At 41.3% G+C, this 15,081-nt stretch overlaps 1 long non-coding RNA gene across 1 annotated transcript; it reads right to left on the reverse strand.

Moving 5' to 3' along the window:
- Positions 1-2,877: 2,877 nt before the first annotated feature.
- On the reverse strand, positions 2,878-14,786 carry LOC132010047 (uncharacterized). Its single transcript, XR_009402134.1, has 3 exons — positions 14,710-14,786; positions 11,549-11,632; positions 2,878-3,001 (listed from the first exon to the last, which is right to left on the reverse strand). It is a non-coding gene; the product is annotated as an uncharacterized LOC132010047 (long non-coding RNA).
- Positions 14,787-15,081: the final 295 nt, after the last annotated feature.

Genomic DNA, 15,081 nt, shown 5'->3' on the forward strand with positions numbered 1-15,081 from the left:
TGGCTGATTTTGGAATTGTCTGCTGGTTTCAAACTTGCTTTAAAAGATGAAGACTGTTTGGCTCTGTACGAGTTAGACATGTCAAAGAAAGTTTCACTTGGCATTGTGAGTTAAGCCAGTGGGAAAGATGTGCTTGATTTCCTAGTAACAACAGCATCTTGAGAAATTAGACCCTCTTTTACATATGAGATTAAATCTCATTACAGTATTTTTGTACACCAAATATATTATGTGTTCACTGTAAAGGGTTTAGAAAAATTCAGGAGAGATAAATAGGAAAAAATAACCACCTGTAATCCCAACTTGCGGACATAAACATTGTTAAACTTTGGTAAGTCTTTTCGTATGTTTGTTTAAAAAGTGTTTGCCAAACTGATATCCTAAAATACAGTTTTGAAACTTGTATTAAAAAAAAAAAATCTTACCAGTGTATTGTGATTCTGTCTTCATATTAATAGTTCTTCAATAACACAATTTTTAAGGTCCATGTAATATAATGTTGTGTAAGTGAATGTGTCATGTTTCTTAAAAAAACAATTTCCTTTTGTTGACTATTTGGTTTTTTTCAATTACTGCTTTTGCAAATAATGTTGCAGTAAGCATCTTTGTAATTAAGTCTTTGCACACGCCCAGTATTATTCCCTTAGAATAAATTCCTAGAGGTGAATTCACTGGGTCTGGGTCAAAGGGTGTGCACACTTTAAAGGTTTTTGTTACGTTTGCCAAATTGCCTTTCAGAAAGATTATCTCAATTTATGCTCCCCCAAGGAGTGAATAAAAGTGTTTTCCTCAGCCATGCCAATGCTAGATGTTAAAAAAATTTTTTGTTTACTAGTTAGGTTCCAATTTTTTCCTGTGTCTTTCTAGCCCTCATGCTGCTTCAATTCTTTTAACTCATCAAGCAAAATTGTGTGCTATCTCTTCTATAAGAGTCCTGATGATCAAACATAGATTACAGGATGAAGAAACCTCATGGGTATGTATGCACTTAAAATTTTCCACTTAAAGCATGGAGAGAATCCATTATTAACGAAAAGAAGAATAGATTTTTGTCCATGTTAACACTATGGCTCTCAGCTGAGTCGCTTATTTACCTAACTAATGCCCCATTAGGCGTTCCAAGCACATTCACATATTGTTAAAATACCTAACAATCATTCATAGACATGAGAAGTCAAACAAGCCCAGAGTATCAATTTGCCAAATCCAACAAGCTCCTTGGCAATGTGCTTACAAGACCCTATGGGGGACAGCAGGCATGAATAGGTTAGACAGCCCATTAGCTTATGAAAAGAGCTGTCGAAGCCATCATCATCTATCTGCCAGCATTTCACTGACATTTTTTTCTGAGCTTATGGTGATAGAAAGCTATTTCCCACATTCCTACTCAGGCACTCAGCGGAACGATGGACAGGTTAAATCCCAATACAACAAATATTGCTACGATGCAAATCTTTCTATAACTGAAAGAATGTTAGGCCCCAGGTGGAATTCCATTTATTTCAAATATTTTTTTGATGTCATAAAATCCTAACACAACAAAATAATTGGGACAATGCTTGGGCCTACATTCTATTGGGATTTGACTTATTAGTGATAGTTTGATTAACATGGCTTCTGGAAAGAAATCTCCTTTGATTAAAACAGCAGCCTAGGGGAGAGCAGCTTGGGAGAAGTATGGACTTGTTCTTAGTTATTGCCGAGGTCTAGAGGGTAAAACCGAGGTCAGTGGGTAGAAGTAACAGAGTTTGATTATAGATAATCTTAAGGAATATATTTCCAACAATCAGGGTTGTGCCAAGAATGGCTGCATTGTGAGTTAGGAAATGCCCCTTTACCTGTCAGCGTCAGAGCTCCCACTGGAGGAGTAGTAAGGAATGCCAAGGAGGCATTTCCTTTATTGTGGGGCCCAGGATTTGGGTTTTCAGAGCAAGTCACATGGACAGAGCTGGGGTGGGTTATTTTTACCAATGACTGTTTATTAGTAATAAACATGAGTAATTTCAAGCTAATATTTTTTAAATAGCTTATTCTCTATTTTGTTTTTGAATAATAAGCTAGTCAAAGACAGATTGCCAAGGTGAAGGCCGTCATCGTCTGAGTTAGGCCATACCGCCATGTTAGATTATTTCCTCCAAATCTCAGAGGTATCAAAGCCTTTCTTTCTTTCTCGCAGAAGCTTCACTGAAGGCCAGATGGTTCTCCAAGGTGGCTCCCTTTTGACCAGTGGTCTAATTTTGTGCCACCCCTGTCTCAAGAGGGGACGTCTAGGGCCTCCGTGGCAAGGGAAGACAAAGCTTGGAAGCCTCACAGAAACTCCTCTATGCCTTCACGTGGGCCACGTCCACTTACTACAGTCCATTGGTTAGCATTACATCGTCACCCAGACCGACTGGGCTGCAAAACTGTCCTCCTGTGTCCCCAGGAAGAGATAAATGAAGCAGTCCTTGTGGACCTATAGTGTTATGTTTTGCCAAGGTGCCATAGATTTTCTTTACTTTCATATCTTACCTTGAGGGAAACATATTTTCTTTACCCTATCATAGAACAAACTAAAGCGTGATTTCTACTTTATCACACCAATGACTGTTTTTTTTTTTTTTTTAAAGATTTTTATTTACTTATTTGACAGAGATCACACGTAGGCAGAGAGGCAGGCAGAGAGAGAGAGGAGGAAGCAGTCTCCCTGCTGAGCAGAGAGCCCAATGTGGGGCTCAATCCCACGACCCTGGAATCACGACCTGAGCAGAGGCTTTAACCCACTGAGCCACTGCCTGGTTTTAAGTAGCTTTAGCAGTTAACTTGCTCCACTGTTGTAAAAAGTTTGTTCTATCTGAGAAGTTGGGGTATGTATTCTCCATGACATCCATACCCTCTCTCCTGATGCAGTACTTATCTGGAATAAAGTTACCAAAGATGGTTTCTGAGCCTCTTGAGTAATCCTCATGTTTTTCTGACTTTCAGCTCTGGATCCCTCCGTGCCGGGTCTCCTTAATGCTCACTGTTAAGGAAAAGGAATGTGTTAGTTTGTTAGGGTCGTTGTAACAAGGCACCACAAACTGGGGTAGGGGGTGGAGGGCATAAACAACAGAAGTTTATTGTCTCATTGCTCCAAAGGCTGGGAGTCTGAGATCAGAGTGTCCCTTCTGAGGCTGTGACAGAGAATCTGTTCTGTGCCTCTCTCCTAGACTCTGGCGATTTGCTGACAGTCTTTGGTATTCCTTGGCTTGAAAAAGCATCTTCCTGATCTCTGCCCTCATCTTGACATGGCATTCTGCCTGTGTGTGTGTGTCTCTCTCCCTACCCAAATTTCTCCTTTTATAAGGACACCCAATATACAGGCTAAGGACTACCCCAATGACCTAACTTCAGCTTGATGACCTCTGTCAAGACCCCATCTCCAAATAAGGTAACATTTTGAGGCAAGAGACCTGAGTTTCAACCCACTTTCCTTTTTTGAGACTCTGTGCTTTGATATGTTAGAAGAGGCTGTTGGGCTGGTGAACTTGGAGGTTCTAGCCTGCTCTGAGACTCCATTACATGATTGGTGACACTGTAAGGTATAAAGGCATCATGTTAGAAGAATCCATGGATAGAAGGGTTTGTGTGGCTTTCTGGATCCCTAATCCACTACTACGCCATGGCTAAGGTGCAAGGAAGAGAGGCCATGCATTGTGGCTTACATGCTGAGGGACTTATTTTGGCAGGCAGGTTTAAATGCAGGGTCTTTTCTCTTTCACACATATATACGTATATGCACACAGCTTTGTTGTTGGATAGGGGAGGGAGATATTTTTAAGAGCAGAGTCTTTTATCCCCTTTTTTTTTTCCTGGAAAAAAGATGAAATCATCCATTTATTCTGGACCAATTACAAGCACTAGAAAGCACAGGAGGAACAGAAAGCCTGATCACAAATAAATATACACTGGAGGAGGGGGAAACAGAGGAAACTGTTATTGATTGGCCTTGTAAAATCTGCTGCTGAATCGATAGCAATTTCTGGAAATGCCAGACATTTATTTTGTGTGGCTTGAACAGCGGAGATAATAATAAACGTACTTATGAAGTGAGTCTCTTGACACCATTTCCTTGAGCCCCTTATAACAACACACATACATAATGGGTCTGATAGCTCCATGAGCCACAGCGAGCGGACTTCAGACTCACGGCCCCAGCTGCCCACCACCAGCCTCCCCTCCGTGCTGGGCACAGCATTCAAAGAAGTCTCTTAAGAAAGCACGGATGACCGAGCTGCCTGAAGAGATGAGAGAGATGTTCTTATCAGCTGTGGATAGGCAGGCTGGGGTTTGTTCTGAGACTCAGAGAAGAAAACCAGATACTAAAAATGCTGGATCCTGCCTGGCCATTAGGAATTTCTGAGCCTGCCCTCTCACCTGTCCTCTCTGAGCTCTGTTCAGCGTTTCTTTCTAACGATGGGCAGCTTCCCTGAAGTGGATGCCCCCTCATCCCTATCTGTCCTCTGTGGCCAGTCCCTTCTCTCTAACTCCATGTGCAAGGACAATTGATAGCCTTGTCAGGGCCGTTACGTCTGAGAGAAGTCTCAGCGGTTTTACAGGGATCAGGAAGTTACTCAATGTGTTTCCGTGTAGTCAAAATAGCTACCATTTATTGAGCACCTATTACGTGCTATGTGCTTCATACTCAGAGCCTCATTTATTTCTTCGCACAGAGTTTGAGTCACTACTATTCTTTTACCAATTTTTCTGGTAAGAAACTGGGGCTCATAAGGTTAAATACGTTACCCCAGCTTATGAAGCTGTTATGAAAGAGCTGCATTTGAACTCAGATCTGACTCTAGATTCTGTATTCTTTCCTTTCTGCTTTTGCCTGCTTAATGCAAGCCAGGATGTTGGGGGATGGGAATATAACATTCAGAGGGCCTTGAATGCCTGGTGAAGGCATGTCAATTACTCTTGTGCATTAAGGAGTGTATGAAGTTTTCTTGGAAAATATAAATAGGACAATCAGAGCTAAGTTTTAGGGCAGTCATATTAAGGATGGATGGGTGCAGGGAAACAGGCTAAGAGGTTGTATGAAAGGGTACAAGATCAGATGTGATAAGGAGGTTCGGACCAGGAGAGGAGCAGTGGGATCACCAAGGGATGGATCTTGACAGTCACAAGAGTGGAAAATGTTTCCCCTTCTCTCCACTTTGTCTCATCCCTACTTCTGCCTCCCTTCCCAGCCACTTCACCTGTTCCTATTTTGGGATGGTGGGAGGATTCCCTGGAGAATATTTATTCCCAGCCTGGTCCTCTTGATGCAAAGTCATTCTCAATGATACTGTTGGATGCAGATGCCTGCTGAGCTGGGAATAGATGGAGATCGCTTTTCCATCTCACTTCCTTAATATATCTCCATTTAGTATGGTACTGCAAAGGAGAATTTGAACTTCTAATTTGGATGGCAGGGGAACGTGTTCTTTTTGTAAATTGGTAAATTTCCGGATCTCTGGCTATGTCCCATCTCTTCATAATGAACCTGTAACTTTGTGAGATAGTCTTCACGACTCTGAAAAACACAGTGTGTTTTTGAGATCTGAGTTGGCGTTAAGAGTGACTTTTTCCCTCCAAGCATTCAAGGAACTGGCTTTCTTCAGATGTTAAGTCAGTCCCTGTTTCAGAAAAATAGCTGGGAGGGTCACTTGACAGCCTCAGTTGGTAGAGCATGTGACTCTTGATCTAGGGTTTATGAGTTCAAGCCCCACTTTGGGTGTAAAGATTACAATAACAACAACAACAACAACAACAACAACAACAACAACAAGAATATTTAAATAGATAACTCAGAAAAATATCTGGGAAAGAGCTCTCTGAAAAATTGAAAGTAAAAGTGGCTTCTTGGGTGACTATCATGTGAGAACCCACGTGAGTTAGTTCTTCAGATGTCCTTTGGGCATGTGTTTTGTACCATACCCCATGCCAGGGCCTATGGGAGAAGCCAAGAAGAATTGCACAAGGTTCCATCCTTCAAAGAGCTCACTGCGTATTAGGAGACATAAGTTCATGTTCACAAATAATATCTGTACAAGGCAGTCTCTGGTCCAGACCATAAAACTGCCATAGAAAATAGAGGCCAGGAAAGATCAAAGGGAAATAGAAAACATAGGTTGCAGTTTTTTAAGTAGCCCTTGAATAAGAATGGAAATTTGGGGTATTCCAGGTGTAGAGAATGACGATGGCAAGGCGTGGCAATGAGAAAGCACAGAGTGTGTGAGGAATCCCAGAGAAGAACCTAATTCACTGAGATCCCAACACGGAGATCCACTGGACCTCAGTGGAAGGAATGGGTAGAAGATGGAAAAGGTGGATTAGAGGAAACTTTAAATACCAGACAGATGCAACAACTCCACACACAAAAATCTGACAACTTAGATAAAATGGACCAATTCCTCAACAATACCACAACTTAAACAATATGATACAGATAACTTGAATAACCCTATAATTACTAAAGAAATTGCATTCATAATTTTAAAACTCTCAAAAAGGAAATAACCAGTGTCAGAGAGTTTCAATGAAGAGTTCTGCCAAACATTTTAAAAAGAGTTAACACCAATTTTACACATCTCCTAGAAAATAGAAGAGAAGGGAATAATCCCCAACTTATTTAATGAAGATAGAATTACCCTGATATCGGGGCGCCTGGGTGGCTCAGTGGGTTGGGCCTCTGCCTTCAGCTAAGGTCATGATCCCAGGGTCCTGGGATCAAGCCCTGAATGGGCTCTCTGCTCAGTGGGGAGCCTGCTTCCTCCTCTCTCTCTCTCTGCCTGCTTCTCTGCCTACTTGTGATCTCTGTCTGTCAAATAAATAAATAAATAAATCTTAAAAAAAAAAAAAAAAGAAAAGAGTTACCTTGATACCAAAATGATACAAACAGTGCAAATAATGACAACTACAGACTAATGGGCTTTATTAATACAGAGGAAAAATATTTATAAAAAATTCAAGGGGTATCTGAGTGGCTCAGTGGGTTAAGCCTCTACCTTCGACTCAGGTCATGATCTTGGGGTCCTGGGATCGAGTCCTCGCATTGGATTCTCTGCTTGGTGGGGAGCTTGCTTCTCCCTCTCTGTCTGCCTGCCTCTTTGTCTACCTGTGATCTCTCTCTCTCTCTCTCTCTCTGTCAAATAAATAAATGAAATCTTTAAAAAAATACAAAATACGAAATAGAATTCAATAATTATGAAAAAATTATATGCTATGACCAAGTAAGGTTTATTCCAGAGGTGCCAGACTGGCTCCAATACTAACAAGTAGATTAATATTAATCCACCATATTTACTATCTAAAGAAGAAAGAAAAATTGATCATCTCAGTCAATGTAGAAAGAACACATAACAAAATTCAATATTATTTATGATAAAAATTTTCAGAAATGTATGATTAGAGGAGAATATCAACTTGATAATGAGTATCTGGAAAACCCTACAACTACTATTATATTTGATGTTGAAAGGCTGCATCCTTTGTCCTTTAGATCAAGAATGAGGCAAGAATGCTCACTCTTTTTTTTTTTTTTAAAGATTTTATTTATTTATTTGACAGAGAGAGATCACAAGCAGGCAGAGAGGCAGGCAGAGAGAGAGGAAGGGAAGCAGGCCCCCCGCTGAGCAGAGAGCCCGATGCGGGACTCGACCCCAGGACCCTGAGATCATGACCTGAGCCGAAGGCAGTGGCTTAACCCACTGAGCCACCCAGGTGCCCCAAGAATGCTCACTCTTACCTCTTTTATTTGTATTGTTGGAAGTTCCAGCAAATGCAATGCATCAAGAAAAGGAAAGGAATAAAGTTCAGAAAGAAAAAAAAAAGTCCATATTTATAGATGACATGATTAGCTATATGGAAAATTATAAGGATTTGAAAACAAAACAAAACAAAAACCAATCCCTCTTAGAATTAATAAGTGAGTTCATCAGAATTGCAGGATACGAAATAAACATACAAAAATTGATTGTATTTTTCTATACTAACAAAGAACATACAGACATTGAAATTCAAAATATAACATCACTTACTATCACTCAAAAAATAAAATATTCATATGTAAATGTAATAAAACATGTACAGGACTTGTATGCTGAAAAGTAAAAGATGCTGAAAAAAGAATCAAAGGAGATCTACATAAATGCACAGACATGCTATTTTTGTTCATTATTTATAAGACTGAACATAGCTGTACTACTTTTCTATTTCTGCCGTAAAAAATTACTACAGGCCTAGTGGCTTTAAAAAATGCAAATTTATTTTCTTATAGTTTTGAATTTCTGAAGTCTGAGATTGGGCCTTATGAGGCTAACATCAAAGTATTGTCAGGATTGGGACGCCTGGGTGGCTCAGTTGGTTAAGCAGCTGCCTTCAGCTCAGGTCATGATCCCAGCATCCTGGGATGGAGCCTTGTTCATCAGGCTCCTTGTTCTGCAGGGAGCCTGCGTCTCCCTCTTCCACTCTGCCTGTCTGTGCGCTTGCTCTCTCTCTCTGTCTCTGACAAATAAATTAAAAAAAAAAAAAAATCTTTAAAAAAAAAAAAGTACTGTCAGGATTGGTTTCTTCCAGAGGCTCTGGAGGAAGAATCCACTTCCTTGCCTAGAAGACACCAGCGTTTCTCAGTTTATGGCCCCTTCCTCTATCTTCAAAGCCGGCAGCATAGTACCTTCCAAGCTCTTTCTGTCCCCTGCTTGCATCATCACATGTCCCTTCTTCTGACTCTGATCCTTCCACCTCCTTTGTAGAGGGACCTTGTGATTCCATTGAGCTCATCTGAATAATGCAAAAGAACGTTCCCATGTCCAGGTTTTCAAACACATTGGTAAAGCCCTTTTTGTAATGTAAAATAACATATTTATAGTTTCCAGGGATTGAGATGTGGAGAAATCTTTGAGGGCCCATTATTTTGTCTACCATACTAGTAAAACCACCAATTTCCTTCAAATTGATGTAAAGATTTATCACAATTTTCAAAATTACAGTAAGAATTTTTTTTTGTTATGTATCAAAAAGATAAATAATTCTAACATGGTACAAAACTCTAAAAATTTGTATGGGAAGGTAAAGAAACTTGAAAAGCTAAAGCAATTTTGAAAAAGAAGTATCAAGTCAAAGGAATCTGTCCACCCCATTTCAAGACATATTATACAGCATGTAAGCAAGACTGCATGGCATTTGCAGAGAGATGGACACACAGATCAATTGAACAGAACAGAGAGCCCAGAAATAGACTCACACAAATATGACCATCTGTTTTTTTGACAAAAGTACAAAAGCAATCCAATGGGGAAAAGATAGGCTTTTCAACAAATGGTGCTTGAGTGATTAGATATCCAAAGGCAAAACAGACAAACAAACAAAAGCAAATGAAGGAACAGACCTCAACCCATGTTTCACATCTTATATGAAAATTAGCTAAAAAAAGACCATGGATTTAAATGTAAAACATGTAATGTCATTTACAAATATCTTGTCCCATTCCATGCGTTGCCTTTTAGTTTTCTTGACTGTTTCCTTTGCTGTGTAGAAGGTTTTTATCCCAATAACCTTGTTGTTCATAGCAACAATGTCCTCAATAGCCAAACTATGGAAGGAGCCAAGATTCCCTTCAACAGATGAATGGATAAAGAAGGTGTGGTCCATAGGTACAATGGAATATTACCCAGCCATCAGAAATGATGAATACTTGCCATTTGCACTGACATGGATGGAACTGGAGGGGATTATGCTAAGTAAAATAAGTCAAGCAGAGAAAGACAATCTTCATATGGTCTCACTCATATGTGGAACATATGGAATAACATGGAGGACATTAGGGAAGGAAGGGAAAATTGAAGGGAGGGAAATCAGAGGGGGGAGATGAAGCATGAAAGACTATGGACTCTGGGAAACAATCTGAGGGTTTCAGAGGGGAGGGGAGTTAGGGGATGGGGTATCCTGGTGATGGGTATTAAGGAGGGCATGTGTTGCAATGAGCACTGGGTGTTATATGCAAATAATGAATCATGGACTGTATGGTGACTAACATAACATAATAAAAAGCAAAAACAAAACAAAACAAAAAAACAAACAAAAGTCCCCCCCCACCAAAATGTAAAACATGAAACTATAACACCTTTAGAAAAAAAGATAGAGAATCTCCCAAATTTAGAACTAGTATCTAGAAATAGATCAGAACTAAGCAGAGTTCTTAGACTTGACACCAAAAGTGTAATCCATAAAAGAAAAAAAATTGATAAATAAGACACCATCAAAATAAAAAAAAACACTTATTCCATAAAAAGCCCTATTAAAAAGATGAAAAAACAAACTATTCACTGGGAAGACGATATTTGTCAGATATTGAAAAATACCTGCCATAGAATTAGTATCCAGAATATACATAGGACTCTCAAAACTCAAAGGTTAAGAAACAAACAACCTAATGTGAAATCAATAAGAGACATGAAGAGATATTCTGCCAAAGAGTATGTACAAGTGGCATGGAAACACACAGAAACATATTCAACAGCATTGGGGTTCAGGAACAGGAAAATTAAAAACAGATGTGATATCACTCTACACCTATCAGAATAGCTGGGATAACCAAAGGTAAGGACAAGGCTAGGAGCTAGCAAGTAGGCAGAGAAACTGGTTCACTCACAAATTGCTGGTGGAATGTAACATGATACAGTGTTTCTGGAAAATAGTGTCTTCAAAAAGCAAAAATTGTCTTCAAAAAACAAAAAGTTAACATGTAACACGGTCCTTCCCAGCAACTGCACTCCTCAGCATTTACTCCAGAGAAATGAAGACCTGTGTTCACACAAAATCCTGACCACGAGTATTTATAGCAGATTTGTTCGTGACAGTCCCCAGCTTGAAACAGATCAAGGGTCTTTCAGGGGGTAAATGAACTGTGACATAGTCCTACATGGAACAGTACTCAGTCATAAAAAGGAGCTAACTTGACCCTTACACAACCTGGGTAAATCTCTTCGTAAGAATTATCCTGGTAGGAAAAGAACAATCTTAGCAGGATACATATACTCGGATTCCATTTACATTACATTCTTGAATTGTCAAGATTTTAGAAATGGCTAACAGAGGGGGGGGTTGCCAGGGATTCAGGAGGAGATGGGAGAGGGAGTGAAGCATGTTTGGCTGTAGAGGGCCCCCTCAGAGATCCTTGGGGTAACAGAAATATTCTCTGTCTTGACTATATGGGTACCAATATATTAGCTGTGATATTGTGCTATGGGTTTGCAAGATGTTGACATTGGACAAAGGGTACTCAGGCTCTCTGTATTATTTCTTACATATGAATCTACAAGTACCTCTAGATAAAACATTTGATTAAAAAAAATGCTCAGAGGAGACTCAAACTAGGATGCTAAGAGTTTTGGAGGGAGGTGATGCAGAAATGTGTGAAGGAGAGCAACCACTCAGGAGCTCTTAGCTCTCCCCGCACCCCCCCCCCCCATCATGACTTGCCTGGGTTGACTGTGGTTGCTGGCATGTGTCTGAGTAATAGCGTCATCACTCTTGTTTGTTCACTTACTTGATAAGCATGGTGAGGGACTTCTCCACCTAGTGTCCATGGGTGACTTGAAGTGTTGTCCTATTCTGATCTGCTTCAGTGGTTCTGGAGGGAAGTCAAGGAGACATTTATAAAAGACTCTGTGGGACTGAACTCTGCATTGGTCCCAGTGATAAAGTTTGGGGAAGTCACACCCAGAAATCGTCTAAAACTCTCCAAAGCAGCGGGGAGGTGGTAATGGAGCATTATGGGCATGAGTTGCCTAGGAGCTTGTCCACTGAGCCAGCAGGATGAATAAAGAGAAAGAATAAGAAGTGAAAAAACATTGGCTTCTAGATGGTGAGGCCATTCTCTCCCCTCCTTCACGCCCCCATCTACAGTCACAGGAACACTCTACCCTCAAGGATGAGCCACGGTCAATGGCAAGTGTATGATGGACTCCTGAGCTGGAAAGGGAGCTTTTGCAGGGCTGAGCTGATAGCTTGGATGGTCTGTCCCCACTGCTTGGGAGGGGGCTCTACTTAGAAAGCCACTGTCCCTGGGAAGCCCAGGGAGGGGAGGCTCAGGAGGGTTTGGTTCTGCTTTCAGCCTGTAACCTGAGCAACAGAAGGCCTGTCCAATGAAGCCCAGAGCAACAGGAATCTAACTGAGTTCTGGGGCCCAGGCCTAAGCTTGTGGTAATAACGTTGTTCCTCTGCCTGACTTTGCCACTGCCTGGCTCCCTCAGGAAGTGGTCCTGGCAGTTGGCTTGAGGGTTTGGATCCTGGATCCAGATTCCAGATGAGAGAGAGAGAGAGAGACACCCACAGAAAGAGGAAACAAGTTAAAAAAAAAAAATACATGTATGGTTACTTCTTTGCTTTTTTTCCCTTTCTACGTGTCCTTTGCTTATTCTTTTCCTGTCTTCCTTACCAACCCTAACTTCCAGTATGGGCTTCTGTTGTTGTTTTGTTTTATTTCACATTTAAAAAAAAGACTTTATTTATTTATTTGACACAGAGAGAGAGAGAGAGAGAGAGATCACAAGTAGGCAGAGAGGCAGGCAGAGAGAGAGGGGGAAGCAGGCTCCCTGCTGAGCAGAGAGCCCGATGCGGGACTCGATCCCAGGACCCTGAGATCATGACCCGAGCTGAAGGCAGAGGCTTAACCCACTGAGCCATCCAGGTGCCCCTTATTTCACATTTAAATCCTTGTTTTGTTTTATAGTAATTTTTTCTGTTTGGTTGTTTGGTTGGTTGGCTTGGCCTGGGTTTTGAGTAAACGATAGCAAATTCTCTCATCCGTTCCACGTCTGAATAATGGTACGCAGGACTCTCCCCAGCCGCCATTCCCTGCTTCTTCCCCCTGCCCCCTCTCTCCCTCAGGCCCAGCCACACCTGACTCCTGTTCCCTGCACGGGCCAAGGAGGCACCACCTCAGGGCCTTGGCATTTACTCTTTCTTTTGCAGGCTTCTCCACCCCACAGATCTGTCCGCAGGGCCTGCTTGCTCACCACTCCAGGTCTCAACTTAAATGTCACATTTTCAGGGAGATTGTCACAGAACATCTTGCATAAAATTCGGTCACCCCTACTTCCAACACTGCTTACCCTCTTCTCGGTTTTCTTTACTCTTCAAAGCATATACGACTCTCCAACACTCTGTATTTTACTTTTATTTCATTTCCTTTCTCAGTTCCTCAGTTCAATGTAAGCTTTATGAAAACAGGGCTTTTTGACTGTTGTGTTCACTATGGAATATGTCTAGAATAGAGCCTGGCAGAGAATGGGCAGTATCAATAACTATTTGATGAATGCATGAATGGAATGGAGGAGTGAATAAAATTCTCTTTGGTGTTAGGTAGAACATACATATATAGGCTCTATATTTTTAATATTTTAAATTAGGTATATTATTAATTAACTTAATTTTTAAGTATATTTTAAATATAGTGTTATTTATATTAAATAATATAAATTAATTATGTATAAATATGCTATCGTAACAGATATATTGAGTTGAGAATATATTTATATTTTAAATAAATACACTGTGTGTATGGATATGTTGATCTATGCAATATATAATATTATAAGCCTTATTTGTTTTAAGTCTATGATGTTGAAAATAATCCCAGACTGGAGTTTGAAAGGTTGGGGTCAGTTCTGGCTTCTTCAAAACAGATCTCATGGGAAGAAACATTTATGTACTTGTGAAACAGGCCTAATATTCCTTGTGTGCCTTGTAGGATTTTTCTGGGAATCAAATAAAATATTAGATAAGGATGTATAGAAATAAAAAGGCAAATCACACAGCCCCTCTAACCTCTGGGAGGATAAAGCCCTGTTATAGCCACGTTTGGTTAAAGAATTCGGACAGTACCCTTCCTTGTCCTGGTGATTCTAAAAGCACACACTACGTAGCGCTGGGTGTTCCATGGGCCTTAATTTTCCCATGATCCTGTGAGGCCCTCCGAGAGACTCATCTTCTGAAACCCGAGTGTGATTTGGGAACTTATCAGGAGTGTTTCATGAGGGGAAAGGAGAGCAGAGCCCAGCGTGTCATGGAATATTCCTTCCTTTCTTCCATTCCCCCCAAGCCCTGCGCCGTTGCATTTCTTGCTGTGTATTATTGACAGAGGAAATGCTGATTCATGGTCTGAGTTACAGGAAACCTTGTTTCCTGGTGAAGAAACAAGCCGGGCGGTGCTGCCAGCAAGCTGCTCTGCCAGTTTCTGTCCCATGCCCTTCTCCTGGGCCTGCACCCAGAGCGACTGAGAAGGGGTAGGGCCAGCTCAGGCTGAACCAGTGAGGTCACTTTCCCTTGGAACTGAATCCGGCACAGGCTCCTCGCTGTGCCTCTCTAGCCCCTTCCGGCTCTGACCCCACGATGCCTTTCCATCCATCTCCCACCACTCCCTCCTTGCTCTCTGCGCTGTGGCCACACATGACTACTCCCAGTTCTCTGTGAACACCTTGTATTTTCCAGTCGCTGTGCCTTGGCTCACGGTGTGCCCTGCCTGGAATGGCCCCTGACCCAGTGTCGGCTCATTGAAATCCTACCCATGCTTCACCTCTGCTCAGGGCTGCCTGCTGGGTGAAGCCTGCTAGGTTACCCTCTATTATTTTTCGTTCTCTCTTTTGGTAGACGTATTTTCAAATATGCACAAAAGTAGACAGAACTATCAGGCCAACATCCACATACCCACTTCCCGGCCTCAACAATGAACTGGTTTCTCTTCAGTAGCACTCGATCGCTCCTCCTTTGAGCTCTGCTAGGAGCTCTCATGTTCATGCTTCACTCAGCTTTGCTGAACTGCGTGGGAAGAAAGTGAGTCAGTCTGTTTAGAATGCTGTTTACTCACCTCCCACAATGGGGAAACTGAGGACCCAAGAAGTGAAGTGAGTTGCCCAATCTCATAAGACAGGTAGTGGCAAGCCGAGGCCAGATCCTTCCAAAGGGCCTCACAGTCTAATTGGCAGGCGTGGATAATATACTCATAACAAGTATGTGCTATTGATCTCGAGTACTATAGGAGTTCAGGTTAAGTGATTCATAAGTATGTGTTGAATGAGT

The sequence above is a fragment of the Mustela nigripes genome, chromosome 2 (genome assembly GCF_022355385.1).
Source record: "Mustela nigripes isolate SB6536 chromosome 2, MUSNIG.SB6536, whole genome shotgun sequence".
Lineage (NCBI taxonomy): Eukaryota > Metazoa > Chordata > Mammalia > Carnivora > Mustelidae > Mustela > Mustela nigripes.